The sequence below is a fragment of the Cetorhinus maximus genome, chromosome 8 (genome assembly GCF_964194155.1).
Source record: "Cetorhinus maximus chromosome 8, sCetMax3.hap1.1, whole genome shotgun sequence".
Classification (NCBI taxonomy): domain Eukaryota; kingdom Metazoa; phylum Chordata; class Chondrichthyes; order Lamniformes; family Cetorhinidae; genus Cetorhinus; species Cetorhinus maximus.
The window spans coordinates 116030820-116043617 of record NC_135886.1 but is presented as its reverse complement, the minus strand read 5'-3'; the positions used below and the strand labels follow the sequence as shown (position 1 = coordinate 116043617).

At 42.7% G+C, this 12798-nt stretch overlaps 1 protein-coding gene across 6 annotated transcripts in view; it reads left to right on the top strand.

The window, feature by feature from the left end:
- The window catches only part of gria3b (glutamate receptor, ionotropic, AMPA 3b), a 472928-nt gene that overhangs the window by 363696 nt on the left and 96434 nt on the right, over positions 1 to 12798 (top strand). The gene's annotated exons all lie outside the window — the stretch shown is intronic.

Below are 12798 nucleotides of genomic sequence, written 5' to 3'. Positions count from 1 at the left end.
CTAAACCCTGTGTTCCCCAACATTTCTGGTATGTTATTAGTGTCCTCCTTTGTGAAGACAGAACCAAAGTATGTATTTAGTTGGTCAGCCATTTCTTTGTTCCCCATTATAATTTCCTGTTTCTGACTGTAAGGTACCTACATTTGTCTTCATCAATCTTTTTCTCTTCACGTACCTATAGGAACTTTTACAGTCAGTTTTTATGTTCCCTGCAAGCTTACTCTCATACTCTATTTTCCCCTTCTTAATCAATCCCTTGGTCCTCCTTTGCTGAATTCTAAACTGCTCCCAATCCTCAGGTCTGTTGTTTTTTCTGGCCAATTTGTATGCCTCTACCTTGGATCTAATACTATCTCTAATTTCCCTTGTAAGCCATGGTTTGGCCATCTTTCCTGTTTTACTTTAGCGCCAGACAGGAATAAACAATTGTTGCGGTTCACCCATGCGCTCTCTGAATGTTTGCCATTGCCTATCCACCGTCATCCCTTTAAGTAACATTCCCCAATCCATCATAGCCAACTCGCACCTCATACCATCGTAGTTTCCTTTATTAAGATTCAGGACCCAAGTCTCAGAATCAACTATGTCACTCTCCATCTTGATGAAGAATTCTATCATATCATGGTCACTCATCCCCAAGGGGCCTCGCACAACTAGATTGCCAATTATTCCTTTCTCATTACACAATACCCAATCGAGGATGGCCTATTCTCTCGTTGGTTCCTCAATGCATTGGTCCAGAAAAACATCCCGTATACACTCCAGGAATTCCCCCTCTACGGTATTGTTACTAATTTGATTTGCCCAATCTATATGCAGATTAAAGTCATTCATAATTACAGATGTTCCTCTATTGCATGCGTCTCTAATTTCCTGTTTAATGCCATTCCCAACATCACCACTACAGTTTGGGGGTCTATATACAACCCCCACTAACGTTTTTTGCCCCTTAGTGTTTCTCAGCTCTACCCATACAGATTCCATGTCGTCGGAGCTAATATCTTTCCTCACCTTGTGACATTGGTTGATAAATGGTGGGAGTTATATCTCGGAATCTTACGGGATTTTCCGCATCCACCCGCTACCGTGACCTTTTGGTCCCGCCGCAAGTCACTGGACTTCTGGCTGGGGCGCCGCCTCGCCCATGGCGGGTCCCGCCTGTGACAGGGCCGGAAAATCCCGACCATAGATGACAAAGCACTGAAGGAAGCAATTCAGTCCCTCCTGTCGGCTGGGTCTTTGAAAGAACTGGTCCCACTCTCCTCTTTCCCCATGGCCCTGCAGATTTTTTTCCAAGTATTTCAAGTATTTATCCAATTCCCCTTTGAAAATTTTTAATTAACCTTCTTCTACCATCCTTTCAGCCATTGAGGCCTGGATTTATATCCTTAAGGCAGGTAGCGGGAGTTGGAAGAATTCCCAGTTTGGCCCGGTCGCCTTGGGAGAAAAAGCCCACAAACATGGGATCTTCATTGTCCGTGGGCAGGTGCGGGCTGGAATTGGGCCAGCTGACCCGGGAAGAAGTTTGGAAGCAGCCAGAGGGGCTGCCTGGTGCGGAGGCAGGCTGTTTAAAAGGCCCACCTCCAGGCTGTAGGACTTTGCCCAGTTAAAATAAAAATACAAAGGCTCTCCAGCCCTCATTCCTCACACCCCCTTCACACTCTAAACACTCCCCATGCCCCATCCAGGCCACCTCATGCCCCCCACCCAACTCCCTACGGCCCCTCATGCCCATTATGCCAAGCTCTGCCCTTCCACCCACTCTCCCATGTCCTCATTCCCCCTATGCTAGGCTCTGCCCTTCCACAGACTCCCTACGGTCCCTCATGCCCCCTATGCCTAATGGACCTGCATGCCCATTGACCCACTATACACTGTCTAGAACCAATGAACCCTGTATGTTATAAGCCTTGTTATCTATGCTTGGCTGAGAGCCCAGACAACCATTAGAGCACTAAAAGACCTGCCCTCCCAGGGGAAAAAATTGTTTGATCGACAGCTCAGCCTCTCTAATCTCTGCTGTCAACTTCACAATGTTTGTTTACACAACATTAAGTGGCTTCGAGGGTTTGTGGTCTTTGCTACTGATACTTTAAAGGGTCTGGATGATTGACTCTTTTATAAGTTTATATTGAAATGACTTTTTTCTCAACATAGGAGAAAGTTATGAATCAATTGCTTTTTTTAAAAAGCTTTGTTTTTACACATACCACTAAACACTATAGATTCATTGGTTCTAGACAGTACATAATGGGTCAATGGGCATGGAAGTACCACAGCTAGGCCTATGGGGCATGAGGGGCCATAAGGTGTGTGTGGAAGGGCAAAGTTTGGCATGGGGCATGAGGGGCCAAAGGGGGTGGCTGGAAGGACTGAGCCTGGCATGCGGGCATGAGGGGCGGCAGGGGGTAGGTGGAAGGACTGAGCCTGACATAGAGCAGCTTGAGGAGCTATAAGGAATGGGCGGAAATGCAGAGCTTGGCATAGGGGGCAAGAGGGCCATAGGAGTTTGGTGGAAGGGCAGAGCTTGGCATAGGGAGCATGAGGGGCCATAGTGGGTAGATGGGTAGTTGGCAGGGCAGAACTTGGCATTGGGGGCATGAGGAGGGCCTTTTGAACTTACCTTTTAAAAGGTCCCCTCATGCAGGTTAGGGCTCACAACTCTGAGGGGCCGTGAACCATGACTCTTTAAAAACCTGGCCTGACTCTGTGAAAATTGCAGAGGAGAAGGTGATGCTTGTCTCCGCAATGAAGCCAGCCAGGTTGGGAGTGCTGGATGTGGGCTTCCGACAGGAACCAGCCTGCACCCTTTAAAGGCACTCCCCAAAAACAGACAACCCACGAATGGGGTCGAGAATCCCGGAATCAGGACCTGCTGCCATATTTAAAGGGCTCCGGAATCATCCCAACTCAGCGAAAATCCAGGCCAGTATTCAAGATATAACAACTGGTTACACAAATAAATTATACGGAATTCTGCCTCAGCTAGTTTGCCAATAACCTTAAAACCATGTCCTCTGCTTACCGACCCTTCTGCCATTGGAAACAGATTTTCCTTATTGGTCCTATCAAAACCATTCCCAATTTTCAGGTGGAAAACAAAGTGTAGGGATAAAGGATTTGTTTTATGGTGGCCACTGGCTGTGTTATTCCTATGTGTGTGTTATTTTCATGCGTGTGTGATAGTCTGCTGAATTTTCTGTAGCAAATCAACATAGCTTTATAATTGTCTCACTACAAAATGTGAGTATCCAGAATTAGTGGTCTTTATTCAATATCCCATAGCTCTACATAGGCCCGTAAGTCCGACGGGTGCTGTAGCAACAGGTCCAGACAGTATAACAGCTTTGACAGCTCCAGCAGCACTTCTCCACCCCTACTCATCTTCTGCAGTGAACACATGTGCAAGTAGAACAGTAGAACCAATCTTTTCTGCCAGCAGAAATCTGGTTAAACAGCTGTTTGTTTCATTAGCACAACAGAGAACCTGACTTAGCTGCAGGGTCCAACCCATATGAGCAGTAGGGGAGCACTGTATAAAATGCATGAAGCCAGTAATGTGATGCATTCATCCTTTAATGTGTAATTATGCTGGCAAGAGTTACCACAATTAGGCTAATGCCCACCTTCAACACAGTAGTGCACACCATGCTCACCTTCAGAACAGATGGAAACCAAGTGAGAAATGTTCAAATCTGCCTTCTGAATATTACTGCCATCATCACACATTTGCTGCTGACAGAACTATTATTGCCAACAATAAGTTTTAGGTTGTAGTGTTGCAGACGATATTGATTATATAGATATTGTAATGTACGTAAGTGTTAAATGTCAGTGGCATTACCAAACCATGTTGCACAAATTATGCTAATTGGCCAAATTGTGCACAGATCCAGATCAATGCATCAGTACTAGATGAGGATATAGTAGAACAACTATTAGATAGAATAAATAATTAAATTGAAGCAGTCATACAGGATTAAGCATTCTGAAGGAGGATAATGATAAAACAACAGAGGTACTAAACAGCATTTTCCAAAATTCTTTTCAACAAAGAATGCAGAAAGACTGGTTGGGTGGGTGTCATACCCTTGATCAAAAAAAGGGGAAAATATTAAACGCGGCAATTATATAACCTACTATTACAACAACAATCTTTAATATAGAAAAACATCCCAAAAGATTTCACAGAGGACTGAGGAAAATGGCCACTGTGCCAAAGAAAAGGATTAGGATGGTAGCCTAAAAGCTTACTCAAAGAGGTGAGTTTTGATGAGGATGGTCAGACAGTAGGAGAGGGAGATCAAGAGATATATGTGTTTAAAGAGGGAATTTCAGAACATGGGGCCTAGGCAGCTGAAAATATCTTTGCTAACAGTAGGCCAGAGTAAGGGGTAAATGTACGAGAGGCCAGAATCAAAGGTGCAGAGAGATTGAAGGGTGTAGTACTGGAGGAGGTTACAGAGATAGGGAGGGATTTAAAGATATTACGAGAATTTTAAATTTGAAGCTTTGGAACCCAGAGTAAGTCTGTGGAGTTAGAGGTGATGAATGAGTGAGAATATGATGAGACCAGCAGAGTTTTTGATGAGCTAGAATTTGGAAGTGGAGATTGGGAAGCCAGCCAGCAGATAATTGGAATAATCAATTCCTAAACTAACAAACGCATGAATAAGGGTTTCTGCAGCAGATGGGCAGAGGTGGATAATGTTCCAGGGATGGAAGTAGATTGGTTTTGAGGATATGAGCTCAGAAAAGTAGCCTGCACTTGACTGGGATGCCAAACAGTCTGGCTCAGCTTGAGTCAATAGCTGGAGAGGGGAATGGAATTAGTGGCAAATGTACTCAGTTTGTGGCAATGGCTAATGTCAATCTTTTCATTGTTTAGCTCAAAATTACAGCTAATCTAAGACGGGACTTCATACAATTAGTCTAAAAACACGAAGGCAGTGGAGGGATTGAAAGAAGGAATAGAATTTTCATACATGTGGAAGCTGAATCCATGGCTAGAATTTAATCCAGGTGACAGGGATCTCGCCCTCCAGCCTGAGAGCTGGCAAGAGCCCCACATCATCTTGTTTGGGGAAGGCCCACCATGTTAAGTGCCAATCAGGCACTTAAGTTGCCAGCAGCAGGCCTCACCCAGGATCAAGGAATCCAGGGGTGGAAATCCCACCCCCTGAGAGCTGTCAGCCAATCAAAGGCCAGACATTTCTCATTGCCGTCAGTGCCACCGGGGAGCGGTGGTAGTTGTCGGCAGTGCAGCCACTAAAAGCCAAGGGTCAGCAAGGGACCCAGGCCACAAGTCAGTGAGGGGGAGATGGGGATCATGGAGAGGGAGCAGCTAGCTGTAGGTTAGGAAGGGGGATTAAAGGGCAGGCTTCTGCTTTTACATTGCCAGGTCTGTCCACTGAGCGCCCCCTGCATTGCACCTGCCCCACCCACCTACCAGCAAAGATGGGATGAGGCCCTTAAGTGGGCATTAATTACTTTAATATTTAAGAACCTCAATTGGCAGCGGGCCATGAAGGCCACCTACAAGCCTTTCCACCCCGGACTGAGGATAGAGGCGGGCAAGCAGCAGGGTCCCCACCTTGCTCACTCCCAACCAGTTAAATGCACCCCCCATCTTCAAACTTGCCTCAAGGGAGGGCATTAAATTTCACCCCATGCCTGCAATGATAGACAGCAGCATGTATATAAGGGAGAAAAGCAAGCCAAGGATGGATCCCTGGGAAATCCTTAAGGTGAAACTTTTGGAGTGCAAAGAGATATCAATGCTGTTAATGCTCTGGTTATGATCAGATCGGTTAAGAATGGAAACTAGTAAGTGCTGTCCCACTGGTGATGAGGTTTTGGAAGAGGATGGTGCGATTGTTCATCTCGAAAGTGGCAGAGAGGTCAAAGAGAAAAAGCAGGGATAATGCACCATAGTTACCATTGCGAGAATGGTGTTTATGGCTTTGGTTAAGACCACTTCTGTGCTATGAGAAAGACATTCAAAAAGGGCAGTATGCAAGATATGGGCATATGTCCCGGCAGTGAAGCAAAGTACAAAACTTGAGAGAGGAAAAGAAGGATGGTGATGGAACGATACTTAGTGAAGGCAGAGGAGTTGAGTTTGGGGTTTTGGTGAGGGAGTGGTGAAAGGAGAGATCGTAATTAGAGATAACAATAATGAACACTTAGAAAGGTATGAACTAATCAAGGAAGCCAGTGCAAATTTGTTAGGTGCAGATCATGCTTGGCTAATTTAGTCTAATACTTTATGAAATCATTGAAAATGCGATAGACAAAGAGAAAATAATACATTTCGAGGAAGGTTTTCCATGGAGGTTTTAGTAACCCATCACACTCCTTCTTCTCTTCAGTTCCAAAGAAGAGTCATATTGGACTCAAAACATTAACTCTGTTTCTCTCTCCACAGATGCTGCAAGACCAGTTTTTCCAGCACTTTCTGTTTTTATTTCCTTAAATTCGCCATTCTGTAAGCTCTAATAAGTGGGATCTTAAAATCTGAAGCTGTAATTCAGGGGAGCAAAGGCATGGTAGCTAAATTTGCAGATGACACAAAGATAGGTAAGAAAGTGTGCTGTGAAGCGGACATAAGGAGGTTGCAGGCAGATATAGAGTTGAGTGAGTGGGCAAAAATCTTGCAGATGAAGTGTAATGTGGGAAAATGTGAAGTTGTTCACTTTGTCAGGAAGAATAAAAGCAGAGTATTACACAAACAGAGAACGACTGCAGAATTCCAAGGTACAAGAGGGCAATGTTAGTTAAGGATGAAATCAGTGCAATAGTGAGAAAGGATATTGACTCAGAAAATCCAGATGTAGAATCCGCCTTGATGGAGCTAAGGAGCAACAAGGGGCTGAAAACATTAGTGGGAGTTGTCTATAGGCCTCCAAACAGTGGTGGTAAGGTAGGGGCGGCATTAAACAGGAAATTAGAGATGCATGTAACAAGGATGCTACAGTAATCATGGGACCAGTATTTTGAGGAACCAACAAGGGAACAGGCTATCCTAGATTTGGTATTATGCAATGAGAAGAGGTTAATTAATAATTTTGTTGTGTATGGTCCTTTAGAGAAGAGTGACCATAATATGATAGAATTCTCCTTTAGGATGGAAAGTGAAGTAGTCCAATCCGAAACTAGAGTCGTAAATCTAAACAAAGGAAACTACGAAGGTACGAGGGGTGAGTTGACTATGATAGATTGTGGAACTTCATTAAAAGGCATGACAGTGGATAGGCAACGATTAATGATTAAGAAATGAATGTATGCATTGCAACAGTTATACATTCCTTCCTGGCACAAAAACACAACAGGAAAAGCAGCCCAACCATGGCTAACAAAAGAAATTAAGGATAGCACTAGATTCAGCGAGGAGTCAGATAAAGTTGATCGAAAAAGTAGCAAGCCTGAGGATTGGGAGCAGTTTAGAATTCAGCAAAGGAGGACCAAGAGATTGATTAAGAGGGGAAAAATAGAGACTGAGAGTAAAATTGCAAGGAACATAAAAGCAGACTGTAAAAGCTTCTATAAGTATTTTTATTCATTCTTGGGATGTGGGCACCACTGGCTAGGTCGCATTTATTGTCCATCCCTAATTGCTCTTGAGAAGGTGGTGGTGAGCTGCCTTCTTGAACCACTGCAGTCCATGTGGTGTAGGTACACCCACAATGCTATTAGGAAGGGAGTTACAGGATTTTGACCCAGTGAAAGTGAAGGAATGGCGATATGTTTCCAAGTCAAGATGGTGAGAGGCTTGGAGGGGAAAGTCCAGTTGGCACTGTTCTCATGTAACTACTGGCGTTGTCCTTCTAGTTGGTAGCGGCCGTGGGTTTGGAAGGTGCTGTCTAAGGAGCCTTGGTGAGTTCCTATAGTACATCTTGTAGATGGTACACACTGCTGCTGCAATGTGTTGGTGGTGCAGGGAGTGAATGTTTGTGGATGGCATGCCAACCAAGTGGGTTTCTTTGTCCTGGATGGTGTCGAGCTTCCTGAGTGTTGTTGGAACTGCATTCATTTAGGCAAACGGAGAGCATTCCATCATACTCCTGACTTGTGCCTTGGCTTTGGGGAGTTAGGAGGTGAGGATTCCTAGCCTCTAACCTGCTTTTACAGCCATAGATTTTATATGGCTAGTCCAGTTCAGTTTCTGGTCAATGGCAACTCTCAGGATGTTGATAGTGGGGGATTCAGCAATGGTAATGCTATTGAATGTCAAGGGACGATGGTTAGATTCTCTCTTGTTGGAAATGGTCATTGCTGTGGCACAAATGTTACTTGCCACATGTCAGCCCAAGCCTGGATATTGTCCAGGTCTTGCTGCGTTGGGACATGAACTGCTTCAGTATCTGAGGAGTCACGAATGGTGCTGAACATTGTGCAATTATCAGCGAACATCCGGACTTCTGACCTTATGATGGAAGGAAGGTCATTGATGAAGCAGCTAAAGATGGTTGGGCTTAGGACACTACCCTGAGGGACTCTTACAGTGATAGCCTGGAACTGAAATGGTTGACCTCCAACAACCACAACCATCTTCCTTTGTGCTAGGTATGACTCCAACCAGCAGAGAGTTTTCCCCCTGATTCACATTGCTCCAGTTTTGCTAGGGTTCCCTGATGCCACACTTGGTCAAATGATGTCAAGGCCAGTCACTCTCACCTCACCTCTGGAGTATGTAAAAAGTATCTAAAAGGATGTAAAAAGAAAAATATTAGTGAAGACAAATGTAGGTCCCTTACAGCTGGAAATGGGAGAATTTATAATAGAGAACAAGGAAATGGCAAAGCAATTAAACAAATTCTTTAGTTCTGCTTCATGGAAGAAGACACAATTTTCCTGGAATTCTAGGGAACCAAAGGTCTATTGAGCAGGAGGAATTGAAGGAAATTAGTAATAGTAAAAAAATAATGCTGGAGAAATTAATGGGACTGAAAGCCGATAAATCCCCAGGGCCCGATAATCTACATCCCAGGATACTAAAGGAGGTGGCCATGGAAATAGTGGATGCGTTGGTTGTCATCTTCCAAAATTCTGTAGATTCTGGAACAGGCCCGGCATATTGGAGGGTGGCAAATGTAACCCCACTATTTGCCTAACATCAATAGTAGGGAAAATGCTGGAGGGTATTATAAAGGATGTGACAACAAAGACACTTAAAAACATCAATGGGATTAGACAAAGTCAACATGGATTTGTGAAGGGGAAAACATGTTTGACAAACCTACTGCAGTTTTTTGAGGATGTAACTAGTAGGATACGTAAGAGAGAACCAATGGATGTGGTATATTTGGATTTTCAGAAAGTTTTTAATAGAGTCCTTCATAAGAGGCTAGTGAACAAAATTAAAGCACATGGAATTGGGGGTAGTATATTGGCATGGATTGAGAATTGGTTAACAGACAGAAGACAGGGTGGGAATAAATAGGTCTTTCTCAGAGTGGCAGGCAGTGACTAGTGGAGCACTGCAGGGATCAGCGCTTGGGCCCCAGCCGTACTGGACTCTCCAACAAAAATGTGGTGCAGTACCTATAAAGGATAGATGGAGGAGCTTCTAAGCAATACATCAATGCAGTTTTAAAATTGAATAGAACCATTATTGTAGCTCTGGACCCAGCAATCCTGACACTTCTGGATTAATCCCTTCATTCGTGCTGCACTTCAGCTGAAACCATTTCAGTGTCTGCTCTGTCAAGGCTGTCTTCTCCTCGGGAAAAGAAGAGAGACAGAGAAGAAATCACGGATAAGCAAGAATTTCTCGCACGATGCTGTCTATAAAGTAAAAGGCAGTTAAGTGAATTCGTGAACAAGGAAGCCGCAAATGGCGGGACTTTACTGTATAACGTGGATAAGTGTGTTATCCACTTCCAAAGGAAAAACAGAATGGCAGAGTATTATTTAAATGGTGATTGATTGGGAAATATTGATGTACAAAGGGACCTGGTTGTCGTTGTACACCAGTCACTGAATGCAAGCATGCAGGTGCAGCAGATAGTTAGGAAGGCAAATGGTACGTTGGCCTTCATTACAAGAGAACTTGAGTACAGGAGCAAGGATATTTTACTGCAGCTGTACAGGGCCTTGGTGAGGCCACACTTAGAGTATTGTGTGCAGTTTTGGCCTCCTTACGTAGAAAAAGATATACTTGCCCCTGAAGGAGTGTAGTGAATGTTCACCAGATTGATCCCTAGGATGGCAGGATTGTCATATGAGGAGAGATTGAGTCAAGAGTGAGAGGGGATCTCTTTGAAATATATAAAATTCTGACTAAGCTGGAGATACTGAATGCAGGGGTGATGTTTCCTGTGTTTGGGTGGGGGGGTTCTAGAACAAGGGATCACAGTCTCAGGATACAGGGTAGACTAGGTAGAACTGAAATGAGGAGAAATTTCTTCACTCAGTGAGTGGTGAACCTGTGGAATTCTCTACCAAGTCACTGGAGGCCAAGTCACTGAATATATTTAAGAAGGAAGTAGATAGATTTCTAGAGTCTAAAGGCATCAAGGGGCCTGTGGAAAGGGCGGGAGTTTGACATTGAGATGGAGGATTAGCCATGATTGAATGGCGGAGCATGCTTGAAGGGCTGAATAACCTACACCTGCTCCTATTTCTATGTTTCTACCTAGGTGTTCTAGTACATGAGTCACAGCAAGTAATTAAGAAGGCTAATGGAATGCTATCCTGAGTGGAATTGAACATAAAAATAAGGACGTTATGCTTGAGTTATACAGGACATTGATGAGACTGCATCTCGAATACTCTATGTAATTTTGTTCTATTTATTTAAGGAAGAGTGTAGATGCGTTGGAGATGGTTCAGAGGAGGTTTACTAGATTGATACTTGGAATGAGCGGTTTGTCTTATGAGAAAAGGTTGGACAGAATGGGCTTGTTTCCACTGGAATTTAGAAGAGTGAGGGGCAACTTGATTGAAGTATACAAGATCCTGAATGGTCTTGACAAGGTGGATGTGGAAAGGATGTTTCCTCTTGTGGGTGAATCCAGAACTAGGGGTCACTGTTTTAAAATTAGGGGTCACTCTTTTAGGACAGAGATGATGAGGATTTTTTTCTCTTGAGGGTTGTATGATTTGGAATTCTCTGCCTCAGAAGGCAGTGGAGGCAGGGTCATTGAATATTTTTAAGGCAGAGTACATAGATTCTTGTTAGGCAAGGGAATCAAAGTTATCGGGGTTAGATGGGAGTGTGGAAATTGAAACAAAAACAGATCAGCCATGATCCTATTGAATGGTGGAGCAGGCTTGAGGGGCCGAACGGCCTACTTCTACTCCTAATTCATATGTTCATAGATATGTTCACATGTTTGTATGTACTCTTAACAGTTATAATCTGCAAGGAACTAATGATCATCTTTATTGGTTTTAAATTTTCCAATTTGGATTATCAAAATGAGAAAGAAAAAGCTTTTAAACTAATTTGATCCAATCTTTGTTCTGTGCTCACAAAGCAAGTAGATGATGAGATGAATGTTTTTATGCTAATTTTCAGCAAGCTGTAAATCCAATGATCTTGGTGAGGTCAGGGAGAAAATATGTGTCCATGCATGAATTAATGCATATAACTAATTAAACTTTCACTAATATGATGCACATACTTGTTGTAATTTGTTAATTTTGAATATATTTAGAAAATCAAATTGAAAGCAGAACAGAGCAACAAAAACAAATACAAATTGATATTTCATAAACTTTGCCAAGCCTAAACTAGTGATTTTATATGCAAAAGATTTATGCAAATTAGGTTCAAGTGCAGTAAAAGTGCCACAGCAGATGTTTTCAGCATATTTTAATGTGTGAATTACCTTATAATTTCTGACTTGATTTGCGATAGTGCATGAAAAGAATGTGCGAAGGTCACATTATATATGCTGTAGGGCAAAGTCATTTTAATCTTGTTGAATTTGCAAATGCAGAGTTTATTAATGCCCACATGAAATGATCAAATTTTCTAACTATTGTGTATAGCAGATCTTTTGAATCTCGGTTATTTGAGGTTTGAAATGTGAACTATCCTGATATGGTCTTAAAATTAAAACTGTTGGGGGTTCATATTACATTGTGATGATATTAGTAACAAATATGTTGACACACTTGTACGAACATCCCTTTCTCATTATTTGCCCATTTATTTTTAACAGACAGATGAATTTCATAGGAAGCTGTTAATGCTTATGTTACTAATACCTCAACATAAATCAATTCCCACATGCTAAAACAAATCTTGCAAAGTGGTTTTCTTTCAATCTTGGAATGTGGGCGATGCTGCAAGGCTGCATTTATTACCCATCTCCATTTGTCTTGAAGATAAGATTAACTGTTTATCAAGTAGACACAGTTACTACCTTAAATAGAGAAAAATTAAACTGCTTTATATTCTCCTGGACAGGCTCCAGTGACAAGTAGTGCTGTAAGATCTGAAGCCGTATAAAAATAGTAATACATACGAGGAGCTAGCTTTTTCCTATTGCTTTAATGCAATGTATTAAGTCAAAACCCTAGAATTCTGTTCCCTATCAACTGTACAGAAATGAGTAGATGACCAAGCCAGTATAGTGTGTGCCTTGGAGGGGAATTTGAAATTGTTCATGTTCCCATATTTCTGTTTATTTTTAAGGTTTCTAAAAGTTTTGGTGAGTAACAAAGCCAGCTGAATTTACTATAATTTTACTATTTTCAACTGTGCAATAAAATGCACAACATGGACTGGATTTTTAGCCCCCGTTAGGGGTGGAATTGGAGGTGGGCAAGCGCTGAAAATAGACCTGC